This window comes from Lissotriton vulgaris, chromosome 3_2 (genome assembly GCF_964263255.1).
Source record: "Lissotriton vulgaris chromosome 3_2, aLisVul1.2, whole genome shotgun sequence".
Classification (NCBI taxonomy): domain Eukaryota; kingdom Metazoa; phylum Chordata; class Amphibia; order Caudata; family Salamandridae; genus Lissotriton; species Lissotriton vulgaris.
The window spans coordinates 243,472,668-243,498,258 of NC_141690.1; positions in this window are offsets into that span (position 1 = coordinate 243,472,668).

Consider the following 25,591-nt stretch of genomic DNA (forward strand, 5'->3'; position numbering starts at 1 on the left):
TTTATATTGCTGTCCTGATTCTAAAAAATAGAGAAATGCTCTAATAACTCTTTTTGCAAATAATTATTATGCTCATCTAGGGATTTCCCTGTTGTATGGAGAACTTGATTAGTCGCTGTAGCCGTGTGCTGGATATGCTTCGTTAGCTAGTTCTAGTTACGGGGTAAGCCTCCTGATATATATAGAGCATCTGTTAAAAAAAATTAATAATGCCATATTTCATTTTTTCTTGTTTTTTTTTCTTGTCTCAATATAGTAAATAGTTTATTAAAAAGAAATTTCGTTTTTGCGCATTACTAGGTGCCAGTCTACTCATCATAATTCTCAAACAGTGGTATTAGAGGGTTAAATAATTATTGAAAAACACAGTAATCTGTGAGGTATCGTTCTTTTATTACAGTGCTTCATAGAGTTCTATGGCGAGCAGCAACCCTTATTGAATTAGGTAGAATGCGGTGCATATTGAGTTGTTTTCACATATTAATGCTCACAATGGAGAATTACCTAATGTATCTGTATACAGCGTCAGTTTTAGTTTATTTCAACAAAAGTCTTACTCTTGGGGATGGCAGAGTGTCTACTGCCTACTCCTGTCTATAGAACGCTGCACTTGTTATCTTGATCAATTGCCTCGTGTGCTGATACAGAGACTAATTCAAGTTTTCAGGTCTCACTGAGCGATGTTCGTGTAATTTCAAGGGCAACCTACGTTGATATGTGATCTTCTCTTGTGCTGCATTCGACGTGCCCTTCTGACGCTCCTAGAAGATCTATCTCCGTGCTGCTAATAGTGTTCGTTTATTAATGCGGAGACTTTGTGAAACATTTGCGAATCACATATACTTATCTGTCCTAACTGAAAACTACGCCGATAAACTACCATCTTTGCCTTCCTTACGAGTAAGTAGCGGATTGTGGCTGCCGGCGTATACCTTGACGGCCTCTCCTTTGCCCACAGGTTCCTCCGATGTGAAGTACCCCCGCCACTTTGCCCATGAAGTGAGACAGATACTGGTTTCACGTAAATATATTTACGTAACTCTTTTGGTGTGCTAGCGCTAACGGGTCCCCATGGTCGGGCGGTTTGGTTATCTTTAAGTACCCGGCTGGGTACCGACGCGCTAGTTTTTCGGATAAACTTGCACATGGTTTGTGACAAAAGTTGTGTTGTTTTTGAAAATAGTAGCGGTGATTTATTAAATTGAAAGATGTTACATTGTCCAAGTACTTCTGGGCCACATCGGGTATGAGCACAATAGCGGAATGAGCTTAACTTGTCTCCCCATACAATCACTCATCATGATTCTATAGTAATCTTGATCACAATATGTTTACTTACCCGTGCATGGTATTGATAGTTGCACACCCATGAGGGTTAGTAAAGTGGAGTGCACGTGGATACAGCGGTTTGAGAAATGTTTTTCACATATAGTACTGGCGATAATATGTCTGTTTGTATATGTTTCTTTTTCTCCCTTTCTCCACAGATTGTAAAACCTGGTAATGCCAGGGTGAACCGGTATTAAGAACCGTTAGTTTTTTAGAGTTTCAAGTAACACTGAGGTTAGGGTACACCGCCCAGTGTTTGTATTGTGTTTGGTCCTGAAGAAAGCTCGGCCAAATTGGCCTTAATGAGCAGAAACATGTCGACCATTTGACCCAATGAATAGGACGATTTGACTCAAACTTAAAGTCAAGACTGTCCTTTCATAAACTTTTAATCCGGCGCTCATGTTGATCTTTATTAAAGTTTGGTTTTGATCAATATCCGCACCTTTTAATTTTTATCACGATCACACTTCTTCACAGTTTTTACCTTTACCCAGCTCCACTGCAATTGTAGGTGTCGTAGCACACCAGGTAGGTCTTTTACCTGCCTGGTGAAAAAATACCCAATGATGAAGCATGTCACCCAATAGACGGGTGAGTGAGGGTAATACAAAAAATGTTTTGTTTATTTTTTCACGTTTCACTCCACTCTAAGCACTTGTTTGAATTTACAGCCACTCCTTTGTTGTTGGTTATAGATGTTTGTAGAAGGGCATCACTTGGTGGTGAAGAGGTGTTAATGCACTGAAATGCAGTTATTAATGGTTATTTCTTTTAGAGGGTCTGATGTTTAATATGAAGTGCTGGTGCAAGGTGATGTCATAAGCAAAGTAGATTTAAGTGGCTAGACATTATTTCTAGGGTGTCTGACTGTATTTACTTAAACCTGTGATGTTATCTGTGATGCCTTTAAGGGCTGTAATTGCAATGCATTCTAATGATATCCAAATGTTATGAGTACTGTCATTCTAAAGTGTGCTTAAACATGTATTCTTGCTGCTGCGCTTGCGTGAAGACCCAGACTATTAGCGCTTAAGATGAAGAGGTGCATACTGTAGGGTCAGTAGGAGATGCTTGGTCAGGGTCATGTGTCACCAAGGCAGGTGTATCCTGTTTAATGCTTGTTGAGGTAATGGGGAGGGGGTGCCACTGGGATGGTGCCAGTGCGCAGGGCCCTCACACCAGGTTAAGACCAATTCACTGCATTGGGGGCAAGATGATGAGCATACATTGGAGTGGTGGTACTAGACCCCAACCCCCTGCGGGAGGGGTGGAGATGTTATGCAATGTCACAAAGTAATTCCATCAGCTTATGTATATTTGTAAATGGGTGTATAGTATTGAGTGGTGTGTGTGTTTAATAAACGTACTCTTACTTTTATATAGCAAAGTACAGACTTGACAATCAATTATTGAGTGTTATTTCTGCACACCTGCAAATGGGGATTACTAGCCCACACCACCTCCCTTGAGTGAGCCTCATACTGCTCTGCAATGCTACCCTCTGAGAGTCAGGCGCTGCCCTAGGGTGTTTGGTTCCCAGTGAAGGACAAATGTGTCATGTTATTTGTGCAGGCCTCACAGATGCTGCCTCGTTTTCCAACACAGCCCCTAAAGGCATCACAGAAGTAAGCATATACAGCCCTGATGGATCACAGGATTATGCATATACAGCCCTGACACCTTAGCAATAATGTCGAGCAACATAGCCCCATTTGGCTTATGACATCACCTTACACAGGTACTTCACAATACACATGTTACCTTCAGCCCCTCTGAAAGAAATAATGTTTTCGAATGCACTACAGTTTCAAATACACCTCTTCACCTCCAGGGGATGCCCTTCTCCAGACATCCCAAGCACAGTCCTTCATCCCATAGTGCACTTCTCACTCCTCTTACAGCTGTAGAACCAAAGTTCCAGCCCAAAAAGGGTTAAAATTCTGGCTGAGCCTTGGTGGGGTATATTCATCTCAAGTCCCCATGAGACTTAGAGGGGGACTTCCACTTTCGTCTTAGGGAGACTGCGTGGGTACTGCAGCTCCCCCCTGCACCTGTACACACATGTGGTGGTGACCCCGTTCTCCTGGAGCCACCACAAGCAGAGGAAACGCTGTTTGCCCGGGCAGGCCGATCCTGGCCTGCAAGTCATTATCAGTACTCTTACATATTAGAGTAGTGGCTCCCCCGCTGCTCTGGGGAGAGGGAGCTGCCCTTCTTGCTGGCTCTTTGCACCTCGTTCCTTCCTCAGTGAGGGGCCCGATCCCACCCAGACCCCCAGCTTCTTTGCGGCTCGGGGAGCCCACCCCCGGGCACTCATGCCGACATTGTTGGAGGTCCGGTCCCACCCGGACCCTGTGTTGCCGGTGAGTTGTGTCTTCAAGCAGCTTGGGGAGCCCACCCCCGGCTGCTCCTGCTCACTTTTGGAGGCCCGGTCCCACCCGGGCCCCTGGCATCTTCACTTTGCCCGCACGGTGGAGAGCCACCTAGGGAGCCCACCGCTGGTGGCTCCCGCCGGCTCCCCGCCCACCAGCAGCCTCGCGTGCTGCCGCGGGAGCTGGCACTTGTTTTCTGGTCTGCCTGCTCCTGCGGGCAGACACAGAGGTTCTCGCCGGTCCAGGCGGACCTCGTGGAGTGTGACGGCACCCCCCCACCTCCCTCCAGCTTCAGGGCACGGAGATGGGGGCCCGGCTCCTCCTCCTCTTTGCTGGGAGGGTGCCGGCGCACCCCGTCTTGCGCTTATTCGCCGGGGGCCAGGGTGGGCTCCTCGCACCCCGTAGGGGGAAATCTTCACATGGAGCACGGGGGCGCTCCCTGGCTTCACTTCGGACGTGAAGGGGGACACACAATGGTGCGTCCCCCTCCTCTGCTGCGCCATCATCATCGGGGCCCGGTATTTTGATCCTGGGCCCCTGATATCCCTTGAGGTGAGTGCTACTGTGCTCCCCCTCCATTGATGTCTTTGGAGGGCCAGGGTAGGCTCCTGGCACCCCCCATGTGCCAGTTCACGGGGAGCGCAACGGCACTCCCTGATTTTACTCCTTTTTGTGGGCAGCACTTGGGACCTACCCACCCCGGGGGAATTAACTAAAGGTACCTTCCCCAGTGGGGAGGGAAAAGAGTCACCTGCCTTGAGATAAATGTGAGCGCTACTTGTCACAGATCTATCAAAGGTTGGCTAGTCCAGGGAGCAAAAGAGTGAATGAGTCAAACAACAAAATAGAAAAAAAGGGAAGATAACCAAGAAAAGATAATAGGAATATCTATTCAATTTATTTCACATGTAAAAACAGTGCTTTGTATATTTTGATACATCTGATAATATAAGATGAATATAAAATAATTCAAAATAATATCAATCATGTCACCCCGGGAGCATATCCAAGACCGGTGGAGGAGCCCCACGTGCTTCGTCTTCCGTCTGCCAGAGGTCAAAGGTTGCCTACCTTCTGGGGGGCATTTTTCATCCCCCAGGGGATCGATCTTTGCGATTCTGACCTCTTCTGGCTCCGTGCGGCGCACCCCAGCCACTTGAGCACTTTCTTTCGCCCTCCTGGTCTCAAGGAGGGGGCATTCAGCAGGGAGCTGTCTTCACTGGCTCCCTGCGCCAGCCTTTCGACTGGCTCTACTCCTGGGCCTCTCTTCTCCCTGCGCAGAGGCCCCTGCTTCCTTCTACTGGTGCTGTTCAGGATCCTTGCGCCAGGCTCCAGCACCCTTTTGTTTCTTCCCACTGTATAAAGTCTATTCCATGTCATACCCAATTCTGCATAAGTCCGGCTACACCATTCACTTTGTAGCTGCTCCTGAACTGCGCACGCCAGGAATCTCCCCTGCGCAGCCCATGTACACATATGTCTACATACAACGAGCCTGGGTCCCATACTCCAGCTGCTGTGTAGCGGCCTAGTCAAGCTAGGGAGGACACGAGTAATATCCACATGAAGTCTCTTTCATCATGAGTTCACTGTGGGTGCGTCCAAACTTGTGAGGCTCTTCCTCAGTAAAAGCTCAACAAATAGGTGCCAAAAAGCAAAAAATCTGGGCGGCTCAGAGTGTCAGAACCCCTTTATTTTTTTTTATTTTTTTGATTTCAAAGTATTTTATTAAGAGATGTTATATATACAGTACAGTAGTAGTAAATGAGGGTGGTTCGCAGACGCCTTTGGGGTTACATAAGGCATGATGGCTAGTATGGCTGAACGTGGGTCACACTACATCGAAATTCAACACTAAGACGTTAGGGTTCTGGGAAACACTGCTAGAGAGACAAATGAGGGATAAAGAAAAATGCCGCCTGTGGCTCTCTGCCTCCCAAAAGAAAGTCTCCCCCCAGGTGGCACAAACAAAATACTGGCTGCTACATAGGGCGTACTGGACACCGGCCCACCTAGCGGAGGTCGGTGTCGGAGAAAACGACACCTGCTGGAACTGCCAAAAAGAGAAGGGTGACCTAGCTCACCTAATTTTTTATTGCACCACGGTTACGACTTCCTGGAACAAGGTCAGGGAATTAATCACCAAGATAACAGGGCGGGACATACAGTCAGGCTTTGTGGGGCAGTCACTGCATTCATGGCCCCAGATCTAGACTCCAAGGGGGACAGGGACCTGATAGACCTTCTCCTCACTGCAGCGGTCAAAACAATACTAGCGAACTGGAAAGACATAGGGAAGGCGACCTTCAAAGGCTGGGTCAACTGGATCACCTCCCTCAGGGGGGCGGACAACATAACGTCACTGTGTGCACCCAACCACACAGCAAGGAGCAAAATGCTGGGCCTCGCTGGACAAGCACTTCGGTCCACACAAACCTCCATAGGAGATATCATAAGTGGCCACCTAAGCCAATAATTGGCAATGGTGGCATGCCATGGAAGGGCCACATAATGCTCTGTCTCCCCTTCCCCACCCCCTACCCTCCACCCACTCTTTTCTTCACTCTTCTCTTTCCTCTCAGCGAGGGTGCAACAGTGTTACCTGCACGCCAACCAGCAGGTCGAACTTTTGTGACCCACGTTCAGCCATACTAGCCATCATGCCTTATGTAACCCCAATGGCGTCTGCGAACCACCCTCATGCACTACTACTGTACTGTATATATAACATCTCTTAATAAAATACTTTGAAATAAAAAAAATAAAAAAAAATAAAGGGTTTCGGGCAGAAAGTGGCAAAAGTTGATGTAGAAGCTGGACAAGTTGATTTGAAATGGGGCAAGCATCAATGTGTGCCTTGCATTCATCTCTATGCAACTCGCAGCATTAGTTCACATAGTTCAGTTTTTTCACTTTAACATCAGTTTAAGCATTTTGTTAGGGAAGCTGAACACAAAGGCATAGATTCCATTGGTGCAGCAGGTGCGTGGCTCCAGGGGCCTGAGGGGCCCATTGAAACATAAATATTGCTGGATTATATTATTCAAACGCCAGCCAGGTAGCCCATTTCTTTTTTGCACTAGGGTCTTTGACACACAGGCTACACTACTGTTTGAATAAGTTAATTTTTGAACACCTGGATTAGAAAGCAAAAGAAGAGGGTTCCAGCAAGTATATAAAATGAACAAACCCAGGCTATATCCATGTGGTGTACACATGATGTATACCCTACGGGGACATTTTTTTATGCAAACGTAATGTAGATTGATGTTGAATCATATTGCCAATCATGTTCTATATTTGAATTTGATGAATGAAGAAGTAATCTGGCCTCAATAAGGTACGCTTATGGACTGATGAGAGGAAGTGCTATATATAAATTAGAGTCCATGACCTCAGGATGTTTTTAGTGAATTGAGAGCAGATAAACACTGAGAATAAGCAGCTATTTAATGGTTCTCTGGAAAAGCCACTTATTGTTGAGCTCGTTGAATATGGGCATACAATTACACAGTATCTCCCATATGAATTGAAGTCTCATTGTGCAATAGGGGTAAGGATTTGAAAGTTGTCTTCTATTGCAAGCAACCAAGGACGTTCAGGCGTTATGTACATTTTTGGTAAGGGGTCTGTGAAGCATATGTGGTATTTGTGCAGCACAAACCTAGAAAAAGTCTGCAGGGTACTGTACAGGATCAATGGCAAGCATAAAGGCAACAAATGATAGGAGAGGTAGCTAGGCTCTTGGTAGGATTCTTTTAAGATGTGCATCTTGAATGCGTGCCGAAACTGGAACAGGGTTTGGGGTAAGTCCTAATGGATACAGGGATGATATGTTGTCCATGATCGTGTGTGTGGATGGAAAAGTTAGCTACTTTGTTTTTTTCTTTTATACACTTCTTAGTCACCAGTGTGATGATGTCCTGGCTGTGGGTAGGCTTGGAGTCAACAGAGAGGGTGAGCTTGTCTCAAGAAAAGTATGGGTTGTGCTTGTAATGGCTTTGTAAATGATGCAGCTAATTTTGAAGATGAAGCAAACAGCAATGGAAGCTAATGGAGTTTCAACACAATGGTGGTGATGTGATCATATTTCTTCAGGCCCCAGATGAGATGTGCAACAGTAGGATGTCCATACTGTGTTAAGAAGAATAAAAAGGATGTTACACAAATTGTTAGTCACGGACAAGCTATGGGCTCTTTTCAAACCCCAAAACTTGCACAAATGGCTACAATTTTTCTTTGAGAAAAGTGGCATCCCTAGTTTGAACCTAAAAGTGTGTTACAAAATGTTAGTGCATACAAGTAATTTGGAAAGTTTGCCACATATTTGCGCTGAGTCTATGAAACGTATGTACTCTGGACCTTAGACTCAAAGGGATACAAAGGACATGTGTAAAGCAGGAGGAACTGCTAGATGCCCATAGGCATGTTTTTGTACAGAAATTCTATTTCTTTGCAACATAGATGTGCCACTTTTAATCTTCCCATATTCCTAGTAATTTCAATTTATTAGTGATGATAAGTGAACATTGTACTAATATTCCGTTATCTCTGTTTGAGTTAGTACTTTTAGAGTAGTATGTAAGTGTGACTATGAAGAGGGACAGACTTTGTGTTATCTATTCAATAATTATTATGTACTGTTTGCACAACTAACACATTTTATTATGAAATATTATCCCCATTTGCATGATCTCAGTCTGTAGTTCCCTTCCTCAACCAGGTACCCGTCTACAACTAAACTGCAAAGTAGATTAGATAATACCAATATGGATGCAATGTGTGGTGTAGTTATAATGAAGTTCAAGTTCTGAAACCCCCATCCCAATCCTACCATATGGCAATTAGCACATCAAACTAATGTAGACATTTTGTGCATTTTTCAGACTTTCTTCAGGAACTGTAATTTAGAAGAAGGAGCCCAAAAAATCTATCCGGAGCACAACGTCGGAAAGAGGAAAGCAGAAAATGAAGCACAAAAAACAGAAAGCTGCAAGAAGCCTTGAGAAATTTTTACGACTTGGTGGAACATCTAAAAAAATTGTGATGAAGGAGGAGGGTCCTCGTTTGAGTGTTGGGATTCTAGATATTTAGAATTAGAGTCGTCCTATGTTTACACTGACTAAGAAGTTGACAATGTAGCAGCTGTGCTAAATGACCAAAATGCTAGTATCCTGTCTGCTGAGCACAGTATCTTGTCATCCTCCAAGTGTCTGGATTCTACAAATTTTGAATTATAGTCATCTTTGGCTTCAGGTGAAAAGGAAATTGAAGACAACTCAACTGCTTCTCTAAATAGTCAAACTAGTACATTGTCAGCTGAGAACAATATCTCGTCATCCTCCATATATGACACAGCTGATCCAGCACTGTGGCCAGACAAATTGCATTCTACATTTGTGAATAATATTGTAACTTATGGACCACCTGAAATTGAGGATATAACATTCCCTTTAGATACAAATAAACTTCATTTTTCTAAAATCTTTCAGATGAGGAAACTGGACAATAGGGACATAATAAAGCGCAGATGGCTTGTTTATTCAAAAAATTCAGACTGTGCATATTGTTTTTGCTGCAAACCTTTTCCATCTGAAAAGTCACAAACTTCTCTAGGAAGTACAGGTTTTAGTGAATGGAGGCACATTAGTGTTTGTTTGAAGGAGCATGAAAAATCGCAGGATCGTATGACCTCTTATTGTATTTGGATGGAAACAGAGGTAAGACTTCGGTTAAATAAAGGTGTGGATGTGTCACATCAGCAAATGATAAACCAAGAAACTATTCATTGGAGAGGTGTTCTAGAAAGGCTTATGTCAATAATTTTATTTTTATGGGAGCACATCTTGGCCTTCAGGGGATCCTCTAATAAGCCGTTTACGCCAAAATAAAGGAAGTTTCTTGGGATTGGTACAACTTCTTGGCAAGTTTGATGTTGTGATCCAAGAACATTTGAGACACGTTTGTGCTAAGGAGAATACCGACCATTATCTTGGAAAAACATACAGAATGAAATAATCAATCTTTTAGCAAACCAAGTACTTAAGGATCTTCTACTTCGCACAAAGGCAACGCAATATTTTTCTGTTATATTGTTCTGCACACCTTACATAAGCCATTCTGAAAAGCTATCACTGACCATAAGGTTTATTGATATCAACAAAAAAATATATATCTTTTAAGTAGCATTTTATTGGCTTTAAAGAGGTGAATGACTGTACAGGTGAACTGTTATTAGGAGTGCTGAAAGAGCATGACTTGAATTTACAAGATCTACTAGGTCAAGGCTACGATAACGGTGCCAACATGAAAGGTCAAAATAAAGGTGTCCATGCCAGAAAACTCAGAAGGAATTCAAGAGCATTGTTTCTTCCGTGTGGATGTAATTCCCTGAATTTAGTGATATTGGATGCAGCAGCAGCATCTATAGAAGCTGTTTCTCTTTTTGGAGTGCTGCACAGAACTTGCACTCTGTTTTCTGCTTCAGCTCAGCGATGGAAGATTTGACTAAATCATGTACATACCATAACTCTAAAGCAGGGGTCTCCAAATCGGTCCTAGAGGGCCGGATCCATGCCAGATTTTTTAAATTACTACATGTATCTCAATGGGGATATCCAAAAAATCTGGCATGGATCCGGCCCTCCAGGACCGGTTTGGAGACCCCTGCTCTAAAGCCACTTATTGGGAAAGCAGCATCGAAAGCATGAAAGAGTTGTGCACCCAAACATCATAAATTTATGATGCTTTAACAGAATTACATGATTCAAATTGAGTTAGATGCAGTACCTGGCACAAAGCATATTGTCTGTCTGAGCAACTTATGGACTTAAAATGTCTGATAACCCTTTCTGTATGGTATGACATTTTATATCAAATCAATATTGTCAGCAAACAATTGCAGAGCGAAAAAGTAGATGTAACAACAGCAACCGCTTTAATAGAGGGCACTATACATTTTATGTCCTCATACAGAGAGAATGGATATGAAGAATCAAAGACAAAAGCAAAAATATTAGCCACATCTCTTGAAGCAGGCACTATCTTCAAAAAGACACACAGATAAAAAAAAGAGGATGTTTGGTTATGAAAGTTTCGATGCAATGAATAAAAAGCCAGAGGAAACATTTAAGCGAGAATTCTTGTTCACCACGGTCGATGCAGCTTTAACAAGTTAAAGTTAATTAAAACATATTTAAGATCCACAATGACAGATGAAAGGATATCACTTTTGGCAATACTATCCATTGAAAATGATATTGCACAACAACTTAACTTATCTACATCAATTGGCATTCGCAAAAATGAAAGCCTGTAAAGCTACATTTACTTGAAATTTGCAAATTCTATTTTACAAAATTAACACAGTTAGAAAATGTTAATAATTACATCAACAAGATATTTATATTGTTTTAAGCTATAAAATAAAAGTTATATTTGACTGATGGTGTCGTAATATCTGTTCCCCATCTATCCCTATTTAATTTACATGATATTTGAGCATATATTTTATATACTCTAAAATGTATCCTGTATATATTAAATATGTGGTTGAGAAACTACACAACTCAACACAAATAATAATGTTTGTTTGTGGAGGGGGGGGCACCAACAAAGATTGTCGCACAGTGCGCTACAACCTCTAAAGGTGGCCCTGGCCACACACAATAGAGGTGTTAGGTGTGCCTGAATAAGCCATCACTAGAAAGTTGGGAGGGCAGTGCAGCGCACAGCCCGACTTACATTTGAATAGGCTGTCTCCAGCCTCCACACAAAGGGCTGCATATCCCCTGTAGTTAGTCTGGAGCCTGGGCAGGGGAGGCCGGAAGCCTGTGCATTTCAGAAGGAAGCCTCTGGAAGCTTCTCCAACTTCTAAGGAGGCACCTGGTATAAATATTGGACTTCTGTCTCCAACTCTCCCTTACACTTATGGACCTGTAGATACTCTGTTAGGAAGAAGGACTGCTGAGCTGCTGAAGGACTGTCACTCTGATGGACTCTAGTTTGCTTTGCTCACCAGCTGCCCTCGTGACTGGGTGAAAAGGACGGCCTGAGCATTGGACAGCCCAGCGAACACAACTGCCATGCTACTATGCATTCTACGGTAGGACCATTTCTCTGCACCAGATGCACCATCTCATGCACGATCGAGACCACCATCACACCACAAAGCACCACACTGATCTCTCGCCACACCACACCAGAATGACCTAAATCTCCACATCAACAACCCCATTGACAACAACATCACACACCTTGACAGCATGAGCAGCCTCAAACTGACCCAGATCATCCATGGTCCAACACACACCACAGGACACACGCTGGACCCAATTTTCTCCTCCAGGAACCGCATCAGTTACAGCCACAGCAAAGAACTCACATGGACTGATTACCCCATTCTCCCTTTCAGCTTATCCAGGCCCTGCACTGCCACACCAAGGGTGAACAGCGTCCCCTACCACAGTTGCACAGTTGGAACACATTTTGGAGACCACCTGAACAGATGCCCTTGATGCAGCAGTTACGGGAACGTAACTCTAATGTCGGGCCCATAAGTCATTATTACTTGGTTAGTAAACATAAAAGGTCCTCCGACAGATCTTTGGTAGAGCTAAAAGGGGCTAAGTAATGAAAAGTGGAGAGCTATTCCCTCATGAGGACCTACAATGAAGCAATAGCTAAACTTCAGTAGACAAAATTATTATATTAAAATAACTCAAAAACTCATGAATAAAGACAAACCCTATTCTTTTCTAATATATGTTCTCTTTGTTATTCAAAATATGAATAGTTAATCACAAGCACAAAATAGAATGTCATCACTTGGTTCACAAATGTTACAGATTAGTTCCACAATAAGCATAACAGATCAAATTCTCAGAATCATCAAAACAAAGGTATAGAGGAGTGAGTGTGAGAGAAAAATATCAATGTAATTTAAGTTCACTTACGAAACGGAAATACTAATGCACAGCAAGCAATTAGTCAGAAAAGCTAACCCCACGGCCGCTAGGGTATAGCATGAACAGTATCACTAGCTGATGATGTGTAAAGTTTCAGGAAAGTCTTTAGGATTTGCAGGATACGCCAGCCAAGAAATCAGATTCAGCATACCACGAACACAGGGACAGGTCACCAATCTTGTGAATGAGCCGAAGTGCACTTTCCCACAGTCGATTTTATAGTACACCTTTCTTTATCTCTGATAAAAAATGTTTCATTTACAACTCTCTACAAGCCTCTACACTGGACAATGTCTATAACATAACATGTGTATTTGTAAAGCGCATGTTCTCCCTTGGGTATCTCGGCACTGATTAACAGATGTTTGTTGTTACCCAACTCAATGGTACTCATTTTATCGACCTCAGTTGGATGAAAGGCTGAGTGCGCTCACCAGGATTTGAACCGGTGACCATGAGGTTGAACTCAGGCTCCAGCAGTGGATACATTAGTCCACTGAGTCACCAGACCTATAGGAAGATAGTCTCCTGCCAATGATTTTACAAATATTGTGTGAGCATCCTTTGTCTAAAAATTGTATAACTAGCAAGGAAGAGGAAGAACTACAGCTACATTTGTATATGAATGTTGAAACTGTTTCATTTGAGTCTACTATATCACTCGCCTAGACAGGAAAGAACCTTTAAAGTTTATTTAAAAATAAACTAATATCTACATTTTAAGGAAGCGTTTGAAACATTACAAGTATAGGAGCACAGAAGCACATCCTGTAGCATTTCTAAGGCCTACATTATTCCAGCAGAAGAGAAAAATATTTTCTAAACTTTCACGAAGAATAAAAAAAATTCTCATGATTGAAGCTTGTTTCTGCAGTTTCAGGAAACATATAAACATTCAATTAGGCAGACTAGAACATTCTCATTTAATCATTAATTTCAGCAATCATTCAAATTATTTAATTAACGCTTCTTGATCTAACACAATCTATTTTGTCAAGTCTAGCTGCACATTTCGTGCTGTACCTTTTAATAACGCATGGTTAGTGTTTTGTTTTCAAACATTAATATTTATTAAAAACATACACACGGGTGGATTTCATTGAGTAGATTTAATTTGCAAAAATCATGCTCCATCATCCTCAACACCTCTAACCCTCTGCCGCCACCAATCTCGAACGGTAAACTAAGATCTTCAATGCCAGGATCACTTACTGTGCAGACTGCATCACCCCGTCAAGAGCAACAACTGGACAAAATCCTCCAAAGGTTCTCCCGAGAACTCAGAACAGCAAAAAATAACAGCCAACAGCTGGTTAGGAAATGGTGCACCAGAAAAGATACCTCCAACAGGGCAGCCTTCAAGATCTCCCGTAACATCTATCACCACCTGCTGAGGGCCACTAAGAAGACAGCATTAGCCACACGTATCAAAACCAGTGCCAACAATAACAAATAACCTTTCAACAATGTGAAGGAATTCTCTAACCCGAGTGCCAGCGAAAACATCACACCCTCACCAGAGCTGTGCGACAAGATCGCTAACTTCTTCCACAACAAGATTGCAACCATATACAGAAACTTCCAACCTCAACCTACACCTATGGACTTCTTTGAGAGATTTGCCACAGGCGCAATCAATGTGAACCACAGAATGACCACCTGGAACCTCTTCTCCACCCAGGACACAACCACCATCATGAAATCCATCTACTCAGGAGCTCCCACAGACCCATGCTCGCACTACATCTTCAATCTCAGAAACCAAAGATTCAGCCAGGAACTCAACACCCTGATCAACACTCAGTCACCATTGCAACATTTTCTGATCCTGGAAAACACACCGAAGCCAGACCACTACTGAGAAAACCCTCTGCTAGCCCTAGCGAACTCAAACACTTCTGGCCAATCTCCCATTCCCAGCCATAGTACTGGAAAAAAATCATCACCAAGCAACTCATGACGCGCCTTAAACAGAACCAGCTACTTAACGCCTCCCAATTCAGCTTGAACAGCAATCACAGCACCAAGACCGCCCTGATCGCAGCCACCAGCAACATCTGAACCTTCCTCAACCAAGGAGAAACAGGAGCTCTGATCCTCCTCGAACTTGTCAGCAGCCTTTAACACCATATCCCACCACACACTAATCAAAAGACTCCACCACATCAGCATTAAAGCACTCGGATGGATTGCTTCCTTTCTCACTGATAGAACACAGAGAATCCACCTTGTACCTTTCACCTCCAAAACCAAGGTGATCACCTGAGGTGTCCCTCAGCTCCAGGCTCTTCAAAGCATATATGACACCACTGGCCAACATTGTCAGATCTCACAGCCTCAACACAATCTACTATGCTGATGACACCCAACCCATCCTCTCACTCATCGACGACTCCACCACCACCAGGATGTGCTTCCACAGTTGAATGTTGAGCATTGCTGACTGTATGAAGAACAACTGTCTGCAGCTGAACACAGATGAGACTGAAGTGCTGAACTTCAGCAATAAAAGCAACCCATGTAATGGTTCCTTGTGGCGGTCAAAAATAAGACCCGCACCCACAATCTCCAACCACTCCAGAAACCTTGGAATCATCATTGACAACAAACTCACCATGAAGTGGTCCTGCAGTACCACACTTGTTCCACGTCTTTTAGGGAAGGTATTAATGCTCAGTGTGGTATGTCTTATGTATGTGAGCCAAGGACTCCCTGTGCTCCTCCTCCCTGTGTTCTATCAATGTAGTTGTTTTAGGTGTGACAAAAAGACTATTTTAGCTGCCTTAACAGTCCTATGTTTTCTCCAATGTAACACACAGAGTGACAATGACATATTAGTTCAGCCCTTCAGAACAACATAAACCAGTTGGCCAGTGGATCAGCCCTCTTCAGCCATTCACTTTGTTGCCAAAGTGGGTCTCTGCCCAGTAGTCAACTGCTGCTCTTTAGGAGGTAGTCCAAATAACAGTATTTTGCCTACTTACTGTATGTTACTCTGCATCCTGAGAAGTGGGACTTCAGGAGATATTTCCTTTAGCTCGACCCCCAGGAACTCATCTGCAAATGCAGACTAGTGCTAATTGAGTAAAGAGAGAAACAGTAATTCCACTGCCATTATTGTTCGACCACAACTTTCTTATGGAGAGCACCAGGCATCACTGCTGCAAGCTTCAAAACCATGCCATCAGCGTGAAACGATATTTGGGATACTCAATCAATGTTTACTGTTCCAAGATTACAGACCAGTGCAAAGCTTTACTTTTTTTTTATTGAAGCACATGACCTCCACATTTAATTGGCATTATTTCTTACTTTCTTTCATTTCTTTCTTTCCTTCTTTCTTTCTTTCTTTTTCTTTCTTTCTCACTTTCTTTCTTCATATGCATGCGCTTCAAAGAAAACCACAACCTTGTTTTTAGAAGGCAAGTGAGACTGTGTTTATTGATGCCAAGACGCTTCCCCCCAAAACTCCACAAATATCAGACTCACATAGTCTGCAGTGCTGGTCCAAGTGTGGCTGGTTGGAGATTAGATAACCTCAGTAGTCATTCAGGTTTAAGTGTAGCTTACTCCAAAAGCTTTGTATTACACTAGTGCACCGATGTAGAAGATACTTAACCTGTGTCTCCTATGCCATCATCATGTCCAAATGCTGCTCCTTCCTAGTGAACAGTGTACCTGTGTGCTTCAGTGAAGGTAGGATAGCCTCCATGTTTTGGAGTGCATTTTGAAGGATCTGCCTGTGTTAATGCAGGATTAATATTGGCGGTCTATAGTGGTCTAGAGATTGAAAGTTGTGCCTATGTGAGTGCAGCGTGAAGACTGTGCCTATGTGAGGGCAGCAGTGCGAATGTGAGATCCCTGCATGTTATATCATTGTGTGCATGCACTTTAGAAGGGCCGCACCTATTGGCTTTGGTAATGCTTTGTAAGCTTAGGCTTTGACATGCAAAAATGCAGTGCAAGGAGTGAAAATACAATATTGTGTGCATGAGAATTGTACTGAATTTTGATATGGCAGTTGCAGACTCTGGCGAAATAGTTTGAGGAGCGTTGAGGGCAGCTGACAGACTGAGATGTCATCCTAGTGAGGAGGTCCAGTTACTCTGCTTGCACTATGTCCCATGGCCTAGCTTTTGCATTGTTAGCAACTTCCATCAAATGTTCCTACATATGTGGTAAAGAAGTTTTCATGGGTTCACATGAGCTACTTGACAAGTCAGACGATCACAATGTGAATTACCATCACTAAAATGTTGATAATCATCAAGGCATTTACATGCATTTTCTCTTGTGTCACGAGTCACACCATGAGATATTACACCAGTTGTCAACAATGATTTATTCGGTTCAATACCATTTGTCTTCACATTTAAATTAGAATCTCTTATAATCTCTGCTTGATAACATGAAATAGGCTCTATAGTACTTCAGTACTACCACCTCTTTACTTGCAACAAAACATGCTTTGCAACCTTAATTATTTGTGCTTCTATGGTGTACTGAGATTCCTCCATGAAGATTCTGAATTTTCTTTTTAATGAGAACCCAATCTCCTATCACTTTTGCACATTTTTTTGAATCCACATACGTTTTGCCTTTCATTTATTTCAACTGTTGTCCGGTATGCATGATTTCTGATATACATGAATCCTTTAACCATTCAGGTAGTAGATTTATTTTTGTTTGCCTACTGACGCGGCCCAAGCAGGTAAGAGCAGAGCATCAGGTTGGAAGGGGGAATTTGACAGACAATGGCGTAGGAAAAGTAATTATTTATTTTAAAAATGTTTTACAGCGTCTGTCGAATATCCCCCACCCACCCTGCCTCACCGATCTTACCTCTACGGGCCGCTACTGCTTGCCCCCTTCTTGACAATTTAAAATATGTTTCCCAGTTACAGGGTTTAGGGAGGTGACTTAGGATAATTTTTCTTCATTAAGGAGCTTTCCAAAAGCGGCTTGACATCACTGCACCATAGATGTGACTTGAAGAGCTCTGTGGCTGCCGAAGGGAAACATAGGCCTGACTTAAACTAAAAATCTGAGAAATGTTCCATATTTGGCAGGGTGAGTGGAGGGTACATCATCTCTATCTGTAGGTTCATTTCACGGCCTGTGAATATGGGTTTTTCTTTATAAATATGGTGAGTGCACTGATAGAGAGGACGCACCAGCTATTTTGAAAATCGGACATTTCCGTTTTCCTCAATTTACCACGCGAGCTGTTCTCCTCTTAAATCCAACATTGAATAATACTATATTCTTCCAAATAGGTTATTTATATTGACAAAAGTTCCACAGAAAAAAGGCAAAATCTCCCATTTTTGTGACTTTTTTCATCATTTTCCTGTTTTTGCCTCATGTTCATAATCTAAAGAGTGCCTCCTGGACATTTCATCTGTATATATTTCCGCTCATTACATTATAGGAAGAACCAGAGGGTTGAGGCTTCTCCCACCATATGCAACTAATTCCTCACATAATTTCTTAATATGTACTGCAAATTCATTTTCGGTGCTGTCAAATATTATGGAAAGCAGTAGTCAGGAGTCAGCTTCGTCTTCCACTGCATAATCTAGTGGAAACGTCACCAATGGTCCTAAAATGGCTGCCAAACAAAACTCAAGTATTACTCAGGCTTCTAAGCAGGTTAAAAAAGACCATCTTCCATCAAACCATCTACTATTATCTCAATGGAGCTCTTGCTTGAAAAAATTAGGGGGCATATTACCAAGCAATAGCGATAATTATCGCTATTGCTTGGTTAGAGACAAAAATTTACCGCTGAGCTGCGGCGATTTTTATCGCAGATAAACCTTGGTATTACCAAGGTTTATTGCAAATGCGATAAAAAACGGCCGCAATGCATGAATATCGCTGAAAAGTCAGCGATATTCATGCATTACCGAGCTAATGCTCTTAGCCATGTTATCCACCTCCCATTGGATAACATGGCTAAGAACTGCTCAGGGCAGTTGTTAGCTTTTGGAGATATTCGCGCTTAGCACGAATATCTCCATAAGTTGGTAATAGGAGATAGCGATGTTAGCGACTGTTTCCAGTCGCTAACATCTTGGCACGCCCACTTTGCATGTCATTAGGGATAAATATCACTGACATGCAAAGTGGGGCCCAAGATGGTTGCTATCTCCTACTAGCTGTTGCTAACTGGTGTTAGCGACAGCTAGGTAATAAGGAGATAATTTTATCTCCGCTTTCTTGGCTTTTAAAGCCAAAAAAGCGGAGATAAACCCCCTTAATAATATGCCCCTAGGGCTCTTAAACCCTATATGGAGGATACCAAGTATAAGCTTCAAATCTTGAATGCTAATTGGTCTCTAATAGATAATAGGGGTTTGCATGTGGAGCAGCGGGTTAGAGACCTTGAACACACTGTGCATATGATTCAAAGTGTACAATCTGAATGTTACAACTGTGAAAACACGCTAAAGACTTAGAAAATCAAAGGAGAAGGAATAACCTCTGTATTTATGGTGTACTGGAGGGGATGGAAGGCAATGATCCTATTACATTCTTCCAGTCTTTTCTCCCTAAACGTTTAGACCTTCCAGCTACACCATTATTAAATATACAATGTACGCACATATTATGACTCTTTCTTCATCACCCTTCGGCCTCACAAGAACCTAGAGGAGTCATTCTTTACTTTTTAGATTATGTTGATCTTCTTTATGAGATTAGGGCTGCTAAATTTGGACACCCATACACAAAGCCAGACACACATTTGACCCCATCCTCAACTCCAACGACAGAATCAAATTCTGCGATACCACAGAACCACACCATAGTACCTTTCTCCATCATCGATGCCCAGCACACCATCATCAGATGTAAGATCTTATACAACTGCATCTGGAGCAAGGTCACCAAAACTCAGTGGTCACAGGACCTCACCACCTCCCAACACATGGCCTCAACAGAACTTTGCCACCTGGATCACCGACAGTGGTGATAGAGTCACCCCACTGAAACCTACAAAACCCAAAAAGATTCCCAGACATGACAGCCGGTACACCATAGAACTCATGACCACCCAGCACAACTACCTTCAAATGAAGAAACAGTGGTGCGCCACCCAGAACCCCGCCGACAGAGCAGCTCACAAAACACCCCTCAGCATCTATCACCAGCACATCACAGAAGCCAAAAAAGCAGCCATCACCATCCGCATTTACTCCGCACTAAGGAATTCTCCAAAATAGTCAAACAATTCTTCAAACCTACAGCCTTAAAGAACACCATCCGCCCCTCTCAAGAACTCTGCAACACCCTCTCAGACTATTTCCAATGCAAGATCACCAATATCTACAACAATTTCAACATCCAACCCACAACCCTTGACCCCGACAACCTCAACCAACCAGCGAACACCAGCCAAACCATCACCACCTGGGCAAAGCTCACTGCCCTGACCACCTCAGCCATCATGTCTTCCATCCACTCTAGAGCACCCATTGACCCCTGCCTCAACCATCTCTACAACCTCGCAACAAACCTAATCAGCATACAACTCACCAGCAATCTCAACGCCTCCATCTCCACAGCAACCTTCTGGGAGAATTGTTAACACGCAGACGTCAGACCCCTCCTAAAGAAAGCCTCCGGCGACCCCAATAACCGCAAAAATTACCTTCCGATCTCCCTTCCCCCTAACGAGCCAAAGTTCTCGAGAAAGCAATCAACCAGCATCTTACTGAATTTCTGGAACAAAACGACCTACTGGACGCCTGCCAATCATGATTCCGTGCCAACCACAGCACTGAGCCCACGCTGATTGCTGCCACAGACAACATCAGAACACTCCTTGACCATGGAGAAACTGGGGCCCTGATCCTCCCTGACCTCTCTGCGATGTTAAACACACTTTGCAGACATCACCAGATTCCACGGACTTAACATAATCTCCAACGCAGATGACACTCAACAGCCGAGTCAACTTCTACGCTCCCAAACGCCACCTCCGATCAGCCAACCACGCCCTCGCCGCCGTCCCCCGCATCCGAAGAGCGACTACAGGAGGAAGGTCCTTCTCCCACCTGGCCGCCAAGACCTGGAACTCCCTCCCGACCGACCTGCGCCTGACCCAAGACCACCTCTCCTTCAGGAAGAAGCTGAAGACCTGGCTGTTCGAGCAGTAGCGGCTCCCCCCCCCCCCCCCAGCGCCTTGAGACCCCACGGGTATGTAGCGCGCTTTATAAGTGTCACTGATTGATTGATTGATTGATCCTCTCGCTCACCAAGGACCCCTCCAAAATCAACTTCTGCGAAGCCATGACCCACATAGCTTAATGTATGAGAAACAACTGCTACCAACTGAACTCTGACAAAACTGAAGTACTGAACTTCAGGAAGAACACCTCCGAATGGGACCACAGCTGGGGCCCTGCAGTACTCAGACCTACACTCACACTGACCGACCACACGTGCAACCTCGGCATCATCCTAGACAGCCAATTGACCACGAAATGACAAGTTAACGCAGCTGCTTTCTCCTGCTTCCACACACTTTGCATCCGCTGCAGAATCTTCTGATGAATCCAAACCAACACAAGGAAGACTGTCACTCAGACCCTTGTTACCAGCCCCCTCGACAACAACAATGCCCTCTACACCGGCATCTCCACCCAACTCCTCAGAAGACTCTAGACCATTCAGAATGCTGCAGCCAGACTCATCCTGTATCTCCCCAAACAAACCCACATTGCCCCCACCTAACTACCGTCCACTGGCTCCCCATCCAGAAAAGATGCCAGTTCAAGTTCCTCATGCATGCCTACAAAGCCCTCCACGGCTTAGGACCTGCCTACTGCAACCATTGACTGAACTTCCACCAACCCACTAGACACCTGCGTTGCTTTTCAATTGCCCTCGCACACAACCTCTTCATCTGCCACAGCGGTGGCCAATCCTTCTCCTACATCACTGCCAAGACCTGGAACAAACCTTCCCTCCAGTTCCGTACAGTCCCCTCACTGGCAAACTTCAGAACAAGACTCAAGACCAGGCACTTCGAACGAACACAGCGCCCGATACCCCTAGGGGGAAAAGTGTTGCACTCTACAAATACTGATTGATTGATTGATAAAGTCAAAGGACGAGATCCATTTTGCCAAGGCTACAGCTAATAGAAGGAAAAGATTTCTAGACATGAGACCAGCTCCTCGCTCTGGGAATACAAGATTTAGACTTTTCCATCAATGTCTTTTTAAAGCGAATTACAAGTATAAAACTACAACACATGAAGAGCCTCTGTTATTGCAATGTTTTATCGATACTTGCAGAGGGGAAGAGATGGATATCTCCAAACTTTCTTCAATTTGACATTCATGGACTACTATGGTTTTTCTTGAGTTCATTTTTGGAATAATCTAGCTGTTCATTATCATTCATATGTTATATTCATGTATTCCCTGCATCCTTATGTGGATTGTTCTTGTCAAATGTGTTGTTTTATATTTTTTCCTCTCATTTCAGGTAATGTTTGGTACCCGACTTGAGTACATCACTAGTGTTTTAGGTTACCTGGTTTATCCTCTGTTGGCTGCTTTGTGGTTCCAGTCACGTCATCTTCGTTATGGGGCGGGACAACCCTCAACTTTTTAGCCTTTTATAGGTATGCTATTTTTGTCATTTTGTCTTTTAAGTTTTCTATTTTTTTGTATATCTCCATTCTTTTCTGTTCGCTCTCTTCTTTCTTTCTACCTATTTGTCATATCACTGTTTATCTTTGCATTTCTATATCCTTCTACTTTTTTTACCTTAATGCTTTCTCATATCTTACTTTCTCATTCTTTTTATCATAAAATTGACTGTTATATTATATTATTTCACCTCAAACGTTATCCATCCATGTAAAGCTATTTTCTCACAGGGACCATCCAGAAGCAGCATAGGGAATAACAGTTTCTCCTGTGTTTCCCATTGTATTTGAAACTAACACTCCACACAAAAGTGGATCATACTGCACACCTGAGTGTCCCTAGAGGGCCATCAACAGTACTGCCGAAGAATCTTACACGTTACAGTGATACTCGAATACCATCATGTGCAAAGTTGATCAAGCCTGAAGGCAACGAACCTGAACGCAACACCACCGGTGGTACAAACATTTCATGTCTGAGGCTAACACCATTTTCAAAGGTACGTTCTGAAGTAACCTGTGCAAAACGTATAATTTCACTTGATAGTTTCCTGTTGTAAGGTCAAACATTCTATATGTAAGTGATAACCTGTTGTAACGCCAAATCATCTTAGACTGTATTCATTCAGTCTGTTTCAGAAGAAGTATTGTTATAATTTTTATGATGTCTAAGGCATTGCCATCAAATTCTGACAAGTTCTCTACCAAGGGCATCACAGAAAACTGCCAAGAAGATTTTTCCACCATGCACGCACTTCACCAACATGTAACAGTACTGTAATTTTGATAATCTTCTCACTTGACGGTCCGGCTCCATACCTAAACCATTGCTACTAAATTGATAAACGATTGACTTATATTTGGCGTACACTTTTGACCCAAAATATATATTTGGAATATTTGAACTGCCCAAACACAAGCCAAGGGTTCTCTCTTAATTGTACTATAATTCATTTCAAGGTCCTTCATGTTCTAAATGCAAATGCCACTGTGTGTTCTCTCCCACTGATCCATTGTCCCTGTACTGCACCCAAGCCTCTCACGCCTGCACCTACACTTATTACACACTTGCCACCAGAAACTCAAGGACTTAAAGCAGGTGCATTCACCACTAGAAAAGATCAAAGGACATCTTTGTCTAGAGGGTGTGGCGCATTTTGAATGACAAGGAGGTTGCAGAATGTTTGAATAATACCTTCTGAAAAAATGTGGGGCCCAAATACTCTTACTTCCTGAACAAATAATGTGCATTTTTCTGGTCTGACCTTTATCCTCAAGTATGTGCAACACTTGCTCAAAGATGTTCATCGGAGTTTTTCATGAATATCAATATGTAGTCTTTGAATTCTTGACCATTTTCTAAACCTTTTAACAAATTATATAGCTTTTTTGGAACAAACTGGCTGCAGAAGTCACCCAAACGGCAAACACAGTTATTTATAAGCTCCAAATGGAGTGATAAAAATAGTTAGTGCCTGTGAATTACTAGTTAATAGGGCTTGATGGTATGCACAGAGTAGGTCTATGATTGAAAGATACCTTGTCTTACCCAAATTGGCAAGTATTTCCTAGATCTTAGTCAAGAGATGGCAGTCAATCAAGATGTTTTTATTTAATATGCACAGGTTGATGCAAAAACGCTAATTCCCAGACCGTTTCCTCTTCAGGTTCAGTTTAATAATACTGTTTGAACAAAGACCATCCAACAGTGTTTTAAGATCCTTGAGCACATTCAGAGGTACTGGCCTCGCCTTGTGCACAAATGGCATGGCATGATTTTCAATCTGATGTTATGTTCAAACCCTTTACAGTACCAACATTTATTTATTTATAACGTTTTTTATAGCGTGAACAAGATCCTGGGGGATGAGAGGAAAGACAAAAGCAACATCTATAAAAATATCATACAGGTAAGGGAGAGAAAGAAAATACAGTGCAAAATACAACTAGTATGGTAATACAATAAAACAAGTGTAGGTGGGCAGCAAGGCTGAAACACAGTGTACAAGGGGGAGCTGTATCAAAAGTAAGAAGAAAGTCAGCAGGTGCAATGTCAACGGGCCTGAGAGTCTAACCCCATTAGGGTATGAATTTGTTCATTAGGAATCTTTTGGCTTCCACGTTGAACGCCGTCAATGAGGAGATTCTGCGAACTTCCTGTGGGAGAGAGTTCCAAATCTTAGGGGCAGCTCCGGAGAAAGCTCAGTGACAACTTCTCTTTTTCTTAAGGATGAGTGGTTTCAGGAAGATGGTAGAGGCACTCCTTGAAGCTCTTATGCCACAGGATAGTTTATGTTTTTTTGCAAGGTACGTAGGAGTATCAAGGTGAAGGGCTTTGTGTGTAAGAACAGCAATCTTTAATTGAATTCGTGCTTCAAATGGCAACCAATTGAGGGATTTTAGGACTGGGGATATATGATCTTTTAGCTTGGTATCAGTAACCAATCTAGCAGCTGAGTTAAATGCAGCCCTTAGTGGAGCCAGAGCGTATTTGGGAAGGCCACCGAGGGTAGCACTGCTGTAAATGTAAATTGATACTTGTATATCGCACTACTCACCCGCAAGGGTCTCAAGGCGCTTGTACGATTACCGCTGTGGAACCCATCCTGGCTTTCCCTGTGAGGCGTCCACTCCTGGGTACCCCCAAGGTGGAGGCCAGGCATCCTTAACGTTGTGGGGGCCGTTGTGGAGATTAAGCAAGCTATTGCCCAGAGTTGCAGAGTGGGACTCCATGATTGGAATAGGCACCGAGGCGAGAATTATCAGGTCCATGGAATTTTTTGAGCCCAAGACCCGCCGAGGCGGGGAATTGAACCCTGGTCCCCGGCTAGACCTCTGCATCAGGGTCTGCCGCTCTAATCATTGAGCCACACTTCTCCAGTCTAACCTCAGCAAGACAAGCGCTTGGACCACTTGCTTGAAATCATTTAGAGGAAGGAAAGGTTTTAAATTTCTGAGAGATCTCATCAAGTGGTTAGCTCCTTTGCATACATTGCTGATATGACCTTTCATGCTCAGGTGCATTGTTCTTGAATACTAGTAGAAACATAAAAATCATGTGCTGGCCTAAATCACCCTTATTAACCAAAGATAAAATGGGCATCTCTCCTAATGCTATTGGAGTTTCTTAGCCTGGTTGAAGGAGCAAGCCAAGTCTTGCAAAATCTCTCCATTGCAACACCACCAAGACCCATCTAAGCTATTTACACCTTAGTTTGGATTTTCCTTTAGAAACATTCTGTGTAACTAATGAAATC